This window comes from Tiliqua scincoides, chromosome 5 (genome assembly GCF_035046505.1).
Source record: "Tiliqua scincoides isolate rTilSci1 chromosome 5, rTilSci1.hap2, whole genome shotgun sequence".
Taxonomy (NCBI): Eukaryota; Metazoa; Chordata; class Lepidosauria; order Squamata; family Scincidae; genus Tiliqua; species Tiliqua scincoides.
The window spans coordinates 84,282,424-84,294,356 of record NC_089825.1 but is presented as its reverse complement, the minus strand read 5'-3'; the positions used below and the strand labels follow the sequence as shown (position 1 = coordinate 84,294,356).

Genomic DNA, 11,933 nt, shown 5'->3' with positions numbered 1-11,933 from the left:
AAAAGCCCACCATGGGAAAAATGGAACTCTGTGTGTGTGTGTGTGTGTGTGTGTGTGTGTGTGTGTGTTGGAGTTCTCTTTGAACACTTTCCTGCTGTCCCCACCTATCTGTAACAGGGTGGGAGGGACAGAGGGGGGGACAGAAGCTACAAGAGGGAGGAGGGTCATATGCCGCAGCTGTGAGGCTTGCCAGGATGACCTGATCCTTTGCAGCGCTTCTCAGAAGTAGTCCCACTGCAGCCGGTCATTCAATGAAGGTTCCTCCTCCCCACTCGCCATGTGGTGGAAAGCATGATTGCCATGAACTGCCCCCTCTTCCCTGCCTCCTCCCCCTCCCTGGGTTTCTGCAGCCAATCGTAAGGCAAGAACCCCCTTGGGCTCCTCCTTCTGCTCTACCTCAGCCAAAGAAAGTATCAGAACACCCATCCTTTGTCTAATGATCATTGGTTCCGTCCTTCCTTCCTATGGGCGATGGGCAAAAGAGCTTTCTCCTCCCTCACCCCTCCTACTCAGATGCATAATTAACCCTTCCCTGCCTCGTGGTTGGAACCTCCCTGCTGCTTGCCTGGTCTGAATGCCGGCACCTGTATGAGGAAAACATACAGACCAAGGCTGGACCAAACCAGAAACACATGGGGACATCAGAGGCAATGGGTGGGGGCTTAAAATAATGTCCAGGGAAAAGCAGGACACACATGGAGACTATAAAAGGCCTTGCTCTAACTCGGCCCACAGCTCGTGTCTGGTGGTCGTGACTGGCAGTTGTGGACCAGTGTGGTCTCCGACAGGCCAGAGGCTCATTGGAGACTGGGGGCTCCCTGCGGACCGAATTGGGGGTCCCCAAGGTCCACAAATAGCCCACAGGCCAGGGTTTGCCCACCCCTGATATAGATGACTTGGCTTCCCAGGTGGTTGCATGCACACTGTGTTTAGGGATAAACCACCAGTCATGGGTGAGGCTTACTTTTTTGTTTGGGATTTACACCCCATCTTCTCAGCTCTCTGCCTCCGCCAATGCAATGGCATTAACAATAAAATGCAAAAAGAAAACAAAGTGGCAGATAAAAAACAAAAAAAAGTATCAATAACAGGAATACTATGCTGGCAAATGAAACTTATAAAGAAATCAGAAGGTCAAACAGATGTCATCAAAGCAATGAAATGCTATTAAAAAGCTGAAGAGAATAATTGCCTGGCACCTCAAGAACAATTATTATGCCAGGTTGTATGCTTGGGGACAGGGTAAGCACTGAGACTGGTGTCATCCTCCTACCCTCCTCTTCCCACAGATATGCTCCTATGCCAATGTAATGCTCCCTGCTTGGTTGTGCTTTGTTCTCTGAGGATGGGCAGTACCCCCAAGTCAACTACCTCTTATTTACGGGCTAACAGCCACTTCCTTGGCCTGAAGGGTTGCCCCTGCAAGCTTCCCTCCCTTGTGGGCTCAGAGTACAGTGAGGAGGGGATTTACATCACCTGCACTACCTCAGGGCTTAATTGCTTTCTCTGGTCTAGGAGAGCCTTTTGGCTTCCTTTTGCCTTGGCCCTCACTTCTCTCCTTCTGCCTCCTTCCTCATCACTGGCATCTCCTTAAGCCAGAGGCTTTACTAGGGTTTGCATCACCTGGTGCGAGAGCTCATTGCTTCATCCCCACGATGCAGCTCCTCCCATACCAGGTCATACAGAATAAATTACAGTATCATACACACAAGCTAAATGCAGTGGCATCACTAGGGTTGGTGTACCACCATTACATTTGTTTGTTTAATTTTAGAACAGTACAGGTCACCCAACAGTAACCAACAGGTCACCCAATCAGTAACCAACAAGTTGACACTGTGGCCAACTTGATGACACTCACACAATGGGTCCAGTATTCACTTTGATACATGAAAATAACTCATACTAATACTTGATTGGTTCCCTACTGTGTCATAATAACACCTCATTGGCTCTCAGAACAATCAGTCTCAGTTTTGAATTAAGAAAATCCACTTTTTGCTTCATAAAGCAGTTGTGTTTTCTTTTTCTGGTTATTTGGCTATAGCATTTGAAAGAATACAGATAATTCAGCCTGGTTTGTTTCATTGCATTCTGCCTGGCCACACACAGATGTGATCTCTGAGACAGCCAAGTCAGAACACACCCAAGCATCCTTGGGCTTGACACTGTATTCACTTTATGATTTGTCATACAAATTTCTCTTGTGTGCGGGTTGTTGTCTGCCTTGAGGGCCCTTTCGGAAGGTTGAAAAGCAAGATGTTAAAAAAAATCAGGCAAAATTACATTAATCAAAATGTTGAGTGACATACAAAGAGTAGTAGGTGATGCCATTTGCAGATGAAAAGGAACTCCTAGCAGTGTTACTGAAGCCTGTTAGAAGATTAGTAAGTTCGGTTCCCTTAATGACCCATTCATAAAAACCTTTAGTGTGGTATGATCAGGTCTAATGCCAATTACCAAATCTTCCAAAAACACAATTCGGGAAAACAGAACACTGGGATTTGTCATTACCCATTTAAAAAAAAAATTGCAGTAGGGTTTGGGGAGCTGGACCCATGCGAAGTAACCAGAAGTTCACCATGGATCGAAAGCTCTATACATAACCAGTATCAAAAAGCCTCCAAGTCGCAAGTGTCCTGTATTGACTGCACTTGGGCAACTTTGCTCTCACACACAGAGGTGAGCTGAGACTGAACCTACCACCACCCATGGGAGCAGTGACTGTGACATGTTGCAGCACGACCAAACGAGCTGTATATTATCTACTAAATCAAAAACTAGTCCTCTGGAGGTACAGTCACAAAGTAGTCCACTGGAGGTACAGCAGAGGCAGCAGCAACAGCAACTGCCAATCCAGACATGTTCAGGTCATCAGAGAGAAGAGACTGAAGAGGGCTCCATTATTTTATCTGTCCACACCTGAATGAGAGAGCCCTGACTCAGGGACATTTGAAACACCCTAGAGGCCATTTCCCACAAGGAATGATGGAATATTTCCCAGGCCTGAGTAGTGAGCAGGGTGACCAGATGCAATGGAGGACAGAGTGCCTATACCTTTAACCATTGTATAGAAGAGGGAATTTGGGCAGGTGCAGTTCAATATGGGAGGGTTTAAAAAGCTGCAGCTGCCCAAATTCCCTCTTCTATGCAATGGTTATGGGTATAGACACATTGTCCTCCACTGCATCTGGTCACCCTGAGCCACCCATTTGGAGTTGACCCCAAAGGGGCAACACTGAAATGAATCAATCCTTTGGGGCCACCACTTTGGAGATGACACAGGGGACGGTGCCCCCCCTTTATTCCTAGAACTATGTGTGTGTACTTCGTTTATTCTTCCCCATTTATTCTTCATTCCACCTTCCTCCCTCTATTGTTTCTCTATGCCTCTTTTAGTTTTCGAGGCCTTTGGGACAGGAAGCTATCTCATTTCCAGAGCAAGCCACTTTGAGAACTCTTTGTTTCAAAGCAGTGTATAAATGTATTCAATGAATGAATAACAGGTTGATACCCTTCCATCCAAGCACTCTGACTTTTCAGCTTCAGTGACAATTTCAACAATATTATGTATTCCTGGCCTGGTTTGTAATGTCTGATGGTATCCAGAGTGAACACAGACACCTGCCTGAGAAACTTTTAAATGGCCAGCCTGCTTATTTCGGTTTGGCTTTAGCATCTGTATGTTTGCTTCAACTCACCCTCAGAATCGATAATGGACAATTATTAATTTGGATACATTTAGGATGGTTAGCACTGCAAATGAGTAATGAGCAATTGTTTCCTCTAGGACAGTGGTTGTCAACTTTTTTAGCCCTGGGGCCCACCTTTTAGAATGGCAGTCTGTCAGGACCTACTGGAAGTGATGTCATTAACCTGGAAGCGATGTCATGGTTGGAAGTGACTAAATCGGTTCAGGCTTCAAACCTAAGCTGTTGTTATTTTTCCATAGCTCAGAATTCAAACATTCCAGCTTTAAAGTTAAACCAGAATGCAGACTTGGGTCCTTCTCCAACACACAGCCCTCCCCCCTTTCCTACATACCATCTCCTCACCTATTCAGGCCAAAGCACCATGCCTCTCTCCCAACAAGCTGCTGCCTTGCCCAGCTGCCCTGTACTCTGTAGTTTCAGCTCTGTATTTTCAATGGTGGCTGAACTAGGTGCTCCACGACCCACTTAGTGGGTCCCAACCCACTGCTCTAGGAGAGTCACCGTTTCTGTGATTATTATCCCTCAAAATCAACTGAGTAGACAAACATTGGTTCACCAACTTGGTGGTAATTCACAGGTAGAATTCTACCTGACTCAAAAACAAATGCACAATTTCAATTCTTCTGAACATTTAGTCCATTTTAAAGTCCAGTTAACGTAGAGAGATCTTTTTTTTCTCCACTGGATTTATATGGGGCATGTTGAATTGATCAACATGTGGCTAGCAGACAGGGCATTTTTTAAAATCCTTTTTACATGAAAAATTGATTTGTTGCCCGAACATGTTTTGAATCATTTCCAATCCCACTTCCACATGTGCAAATCTACTTTCAGAATTCACAAAACATTGACGTGCTAAGGAGGTGGATAGTGCCAGGATAGTGTAGTGATTCAGGAGTTGGACTCAGATCTAGAACATCCAGATTCAAATCCCCGTTCAGTCAAGGAGCTTGGGTCACCTTGGACCAGTCATCATCCCTCAGCCTCACCTACCTCACAGGGTTGTTGTGAGGGAAAAAAAGAAGGGAAGAAATCATGTACACCACCCTGTGCTCCTTGAAGGAAGGGCAGTATAAAAATGTGAATAAATAAATCAACAATAAAATGATGATTTTGGACTTCCATCCCAAATAGGAACATGCCCGGATCACAAATACCATAAAATGGTTCAATCCACTTTGCAATAACTGCTCAGAAGCTAGTGAATCACAAGCTTAGCTATTCACAAGCCCAGAATATATATAAATCTGCTGAATAAAATTATATCTCCTTCAACATGTCCAAAACAGTCATGAGATTTAGCCTATTGTTAAGAGATTATGGCACTAGGTGGAATGACTAAACATGACTAATGAAACAATAGCATGGATAAAATAATGAAAGAGATTTGTCTACCAAGACTTCTATTTTGAAGGTATATGAGTCAAGGAGTCTGGAGTAAGCATATCTGAATGAATTGCCCAGACATACTTGAAGGAGTGCCTGGGATAAGGAGGGGTGGGAGTAAAGCAGATCAGGAATGCAGAAGCAGAGAACAGGCTGGCTGGGAAACAATAGGCTTTTGTTCTGGGTTACCCATGCCAGCTGGGAATGGAGCTGGGAAGATACACACATAGGATCAAACTCAAAGACTTTTGCAGTATTATAAGTGGCTGATTCTTTTCTAACTAACAGTTATCAACTTGCAAGTCTTCTCCCACCTGCCGCCACTTTTAAGCTGAGTGCCTATTTGAGAAATCCTTTCAGGGAGATCAAAATAAAGGTAGACAGGGAGCTGCCAAAAATGGCTTAACATGAGTCTATTCCAAGAGCGTGCATAATTTTGGATCAATTTTCTGTCTTGCAAAACTTGTCTATAACGAATGCAAGGGTAGGAAAATGGGTCTTGTGACAAAATGAAGAGAAATGTGTCTGGAGGGTATCAAGAGCTTTATATCCCCAGGACTATGGAGAAAAACCCTGCTGTTAGGCCAAAGCCTGAAAAAAAAAATTCTTTACTCAGCGTGTAATTCATTTCTGGAACTTCCTGCCACGGGATGTGGTGATGGGTTCCTGGTCTAGATGCCTTTGAAAGGGAATTGGACAGATTTATGGAGGAAAAGTCCATCAGAGATTACAAGCCATGATGGATGTATGCAATCTCCTGGTTTTAGGTGATCTCTGAATGTCAGATGCAAGGCCCACTTGGTGGATCTTGTGTGCCATCAGAAGCATCTGATAGACCACTATGAGATATAGGAAGCTGAACTAGATGGGCCTTTGGCCTGATCTAGCAGGGCTCTTCTTATGTTCTTAAAAGAGAGGTGGTTAATGCACATACATGCCTGGAATTGCCTTTTAATTCTAGATGGGTGGGAGTAGGTTCAGTACAGAGGGAAGTGCATGCTCTCAGAGGGATTTATTATGTTTTTTCCTAAGAATAACGCCCAAGTTTGCAGTCACCTTATTTATAATTCAAATTTGTTTAGCGTGTAATGCTTAGCTGATGTATGAACTGAGTGACACTTGCCTTTTAAAATTCTTCCCTGACAGGGAACAGTTGAGGTGGCACTCATAGCCAGCTACTTCATTAGTCCACATTTGCAGGGTATTCTTTCTTCATCACTTACATGTAAACACATGAAAACCACACGTGTGATGAAACACATGTAAACCATCTTAGCTCAAAACAATACTATGTTGTGAGAATAATCATGTCGGCACCTTTCAAAAATCACACATATGAAATGTTCCTGTGATTTGCGAAACCCATCTCCCTTAGATTGCAACCCATCTCTCCTTCAAGTTCACAAATCCATAACTTTGAGATTCTGTTTTCAGTTGCAAGACAAGGTTTAGCAACAAGGTTTAGGGCCCAATCGAGAGCCCTGCGCGCTGGCTTACCACCGGTACGCACTGTCACAAACATGCGGTAAGGCACGTCTGCGACCATTACCGCGGGCTCAGTGCCGGAGCTCACTGGTACCACCGGGCAGCAGGGAGGTGAGTTGGAGCATGGGGGGAGGTGTTTTGGGGTGGGCAGAGGGTGGGGAAAAGGCATGGAGGGGGAGGGAGGGGGAGGCAACAGGGCAGGAGGGGGTGGGAACAGCGGAGCTCAGGTCCACCTGATCCGGAGTCCCGTGTCGGACCTTGTGGCCCAATACACGACTCCTTGACTCTGTGCTGACTAAAAAGCCACCATAGAATCAAGTAACCCCATTGCAGGGCTACTTTCCTTACCCAGGGGGAAGGGGACAAATGAGTCACCTCAGGCTGCCAAGGAGCTACCGCGGGCTGCCTGGCACGTGTTGGATGCGGTGGTAGCCATTTTGGTGCTTTGGCAGCCCCGCATGCTGGGCATCTTAGGATTGGGCTGCCCATCAGCAGTGCTGGCATCACAGGTTGGCCTCTCTGGGCATGAACCAGGAGCCCAGCCTTCCTATGGGCCTCACCTATCCACTCCCATGGCTGCTGCAGGACTTGTGGCAGCCCAAAAGTTCATTAAAAATAAATAAATCTAAAGTCACATGGAAACTCTAGAATGTTTGTAATGTTTTGTCCTGATGCATACTATGTCCTGTGCAACCAATGGGTTTTCTAGGGCAAAATCCCTCCCCGCAATAGTTTCCCTACAACACTGCTTCCCAAACTTTTAGCACCAGGATCCACTTTTAAAAACAACAATTCATCACAACCCACTAGATGAAAAAGAGACCTAGAAAGCAATAAAATTGTAATTATTAATTATAATTAATACATTATTAATTAATAATAATCAGGGCCCTGTGCTCCAAAGGTTGCTAGAGACCTTACTTATGGGGTGTGTGTGTGTGTTGTTGTTGTTGTGTGTAGACCTTTCCTTGACTCTCCCTAGAAATGGAGCTCAAGGACTGTTCCCCCAAACCTTTACAGTCATTCCAGGATACACAGAAGCCTGAACTGGAGAACAAGATGTGCAGTTAAGGACTTCCAGGTCAGACAACAGGCTGAAACTGGATTCAGACACGATCTACAGCAGGGGTGTCCAAAGTTTTTGGCAGGAGGGCCACATCATCTCTCTGACACTGTGTTGGGGGCTGGGGGAAAAAAGAATTAATTTAAATTTAAAATTTGAATAAATTTACATAACTTTACATAAATAAATATATTGAAGATGAACTTATATGAATGAATGAAGGTCTTGAAATAGCTCAAGGCCTATAAAGGCCTTGCGCGACGCAAGGCTGGCCTTTCCTTTGCTGCCGCTACTGCATCACAGACCTGAAACAGCAAGCAGTGGAGGAAGCCCTCTTCCTACAGCTCACGCAAGAGGTCAAACAGTTGTCCTCATGCTGAGAGCAGTTGCGCCGGGCCAGTGCGTGCTCCAACAAATCTCCAGAGGGCCAGAGGCTCATTGGAAACTGGGGGCTTCCTGAGGGCCGCATTGAGAAGCCTCGAGGGCCGCATGTGGCCCCAGGGCCGGGGTTTGGGCACCCCTGATCTATAGCATGACAATTACTACAGAAAATTGGAAAATCTGTCATTTTAATTTGGGGAATATGAAGATTACCTCATAGTAGCTTTCTTCTGCAAACTGGGCAAGTTTACAACTTTTTTTAATGATTCAAAAACTTTTTGCGACCCACCAAAATTCAGTTCACGACCCGCTTGTGGGTCCCAACCCACAGTTTGGAAAATACTGCCCTACAGTAATCCCACCAGCTGGGAGAATTAGAGGTTGGAATAATGGGAGGAACTTTCTCCAAGGAGCCTTTTCACCATCAACCACCTGACTGAACAACTGTTTTTTGGGAGCTAGCTTAAGGTTGCTTCTCATGTTTTTATACTTGCAACCATGTATCATTGCCCCTACTACTACTACATTGCCCTATTACTAGTACTACTACCACTAAGAATATTTGTATACTAGTACTTTTCAACAAAAATGTTCACAAAGAAGTTTAAAGTGTGAAATAAATATATTGTTCCCTATCCCCAAAGGGCTCACAATTTAAAAAAAGATGTAGATGAAAGACTGGCAGGATGCCATGCTGGAGTAACGAGGGACACTTGCTTTCCCCCTGCTAAATACGAGAGGTGCACTATAATGAAGGGTGAGTTCCCCCCCCCCCACACACACACGGCTCACTTGATCATTGGGTTTTGGTTAGAATTTCTGGGATTTCTTAAGAGAAAAGCACTCCCCCGCCCTGCAAAAAAATTATCTCAGGTTTTGTGATATTGGCACCTGCAAGCTGATGGTATCTGCACATGCACGTAATTGCTTTACCCTTTGGGATTTGTAGTTCTATTTCTGTAGCACATGCATTGTGCACTTGTGGAGGCAGGCTGTGCAGCATGGCCTTTCCCAGTTTGAAGAGACACTTGGCCAACAGTCTGAGGCAAAGAGGCAAAGAAGGAAGGCCCATAGCCAGGGAGACAGACCAGGGACAGACTGCATTTGCTCCCAGCGTAGAAGGGATTGTCAGTCCTGAATCGGCCTTTTCAGCCACACTAGACACTGTTCCAGAACCACCTTTCAGAGCGCGATACCATAGTCTTTCCAGACTGAAGGTTGCCAATATATAGAATAGGCATGTGCTGCCATTTTTTGAGTGATAGTTGCTAGCCCAAGGGTGCACAAAGACAAGGGTGCTGCCATTTTGTGAATGATTGCTACTCCTACAAAGGAGAAAACATGGAGCAAGTAGCAACTCCATAAACCTACACAAGAAGTAAACCCACTATCTAGTAGTGCTACAGTGGACAGCTGCTTGGGCGTCTTAAATCCTCCTCCCCATTGAGCCATCCCCATTCACAGCAGAAAAAGGGATTATTGATCCCACACATTCTAGACTTAAACTCTAGCACTGAGAAAGGATTACAGAGCTATTCTGGCTCAAATGGAGCCCAGCCGAGAGCCCAATCCCATCCCCTCCCCACTGGTGCAATTGTGCCAAAAACATGCGTGCTGCATCCAATGGGGGAGGCAGATTGGGAGGCTCCAGAGGCAAAAGGGGATTTAAATTTACACCTTTACACCTCTGTACACCTCCTGCTCTGCAATGGGTCTCCTTGGATCTGCATCAGCGAACGCTCTGGCATAAATCTGAGGAGAGAAAGGGGGTAGGAAGGCTGAGAGAAGGGAAGATAGGATCAGGTATGTGCCATTGCAACTGGATTCACCCCCTCCCTGCCCAGTTTTGCCCTCTCCATGTCCCACTGCTGCTTTACCAGTTCTTCATTCATTTTACCATGAAAGGCAGCTAGGGTGCCTGTATGGCACACTAGCAATGATTGCCAGGCTTGACCCCCCTATCAGCCAGCAGCAGGGCTTTGCTGCCAGCTGATTGGCTGGCTGGCCTTAGGGGGCAGGACAACTGAGCCTGACCTGGCGCACAGGCGCTAGACCTGGCTCAGTTCCGTTCCTGGAAGCGACGTGCGAGTGCTGCCAACTTTCATGACAGCGCTCCCAAAACTGCCACCAATGGAGCACTCTGTGCCATGTCGACAGCCATTTTACAACAGTGGAACTGTGTTCTGCTGTCATAAAGCCCTGACCTTGATAGGATTGGGTTGTGAGTGTCTTCTCCAACTCGAGTGCAACTCCACCTGTGAATGCAACAGTTCAGACAGAGTTTGGTTAAACAAAGGTTGGGCGAGTTAAAGAACACAAAATAAAATCATGAATGAGATTTTATGGCGGCGTGACAGAATATACTACTTAAGTAGATGTTTTCAGAACCCATCCCACAGAAAAAAAACCATGACAATCACAGTGTTTACAAAGTGTATCCATGGGAACATGTCACAGCAGAGCCATCTGCCAACAGAATGACAAGTTAGAATGAATGTGAGAGATGTCCTGGAACAATTACTACAGTAATAACTTGGTTTTTTCTTCTGAATTGGGGTACGTTGGAGGGAAGAAAGAGGGTGCCCCGTGCAGGGCTCCCCCACTTGACCATCACACCTGGTCTTCATTGACTTAAAGTGCAATCCTAGACAGGTCTACATAGTAGCAGGTCCCATTGTGTTCAATGGGGCTTACTCTCATGGAAGTGTACATAGGGTTGCAACCTTAAATGAAGACGTGCTGGCACAAAGTGAAAGATTAAATGGAGCATAACTATAAAAACATCAAGAAAGGAAAAAGACGAGAGGGATAGGGAAACCGCTTAGACTTTGCTTCCGGAAATGCCACTTGAATATTCAGGATGAAAGAGAAAATTCTTAGGGTGTGTCCAGACAGCAGCTTGAGCTCTCGGCATTCCCCCATTCCATCATCTCTAATCCCCTCCTAGGAACCAGTGACGGCTTGCCAGTTTGTGCCTCTCACCTGAGAAACACAGGCAAGGGAGCAGAAGCAAGAGGGGCACTTTATCCTCCACTCTGCATGGGCCCTATTTGCTGTTACGGGCCAGGACTTGATAGTCCCAGCCATTGGCATCAGCCAGCTACACAGCTTCCTGAAGTAGCCCATGCTACAGCCAGCAGACACAATGGCATCCCACGAGTGTAGCTGTTGCTGAGAATTCCTGAATGGTATGGTTGGCAGCCTTCAGTCTCGAAAGACTATGGTATAAGCCTACAGCACCAGGTATTCCCAAGCGGTCTCCCATCCAAGTACTGACCAGGCCTGACCCTGCTTAGCTTCTGAGATCAGACAAGATCGGGCATGTGCAGGGTAACAGTTGCGCTGCTGAACTGGACTAACCTAGACTTGCATGGAAGACCCCTTCTTATTGTCCTGGAAGCTGATCGAGAAGACCTGTGTATCTTTTTGAATGAAAGCAAAGTGTACCTCCAGTTTTAATTCAAAGGGGAAAAAAACTGTACCCTAGGCATCAAAATCTGGCAAATGCCATACTAGGGCTGACGTCAGAGGCGTAACGCACTGCTCCAGTGCCTGGGGCTGTAACGTCACTTTCGGGTTCTCCCCAGAGGAGGGACATTCGCTGCAGCAGCTTTGAGCGCCCCATTCCTTTTCCTGTGGAGGCAGCCTCCACAGGAGAAGGAAAAAGGCACGCAAAGCCACCAGCACTTCCTCTGTAACTAGAGCAGAGTCTAAGAGACAGTCATGTGCCCCCCCCTTGACTTAGCGCATGGGGCAAATGCCTCACAGGCTAAGGGCTCTGGCTGATATGTTTACCATGCTATACTGACAATTAGCATTCAAGTACAGACAGTAAGGGTCTTCTGGTGGTCCTGCTTTTTTTGCAGCTGGGAGGCAGTGCTTAAGAGAGACTCCTTAATATCCCA

General features: G+C 46.0%; 1 pseudogene; it reads right to left on the bottom strand.

Annotated features, from left to right (window-relative positions):
- Positions 1-11,256: 11,256 nt before the first annotated feature.
- LOC136654466 (5S ribosomal RNA) lies at positions 11,257-11,378 on the bottom strand (annotated as a pseudogene).
- Between the last annotated feature and the right edge of the window lie 555 nt (positions 11,379-11,933).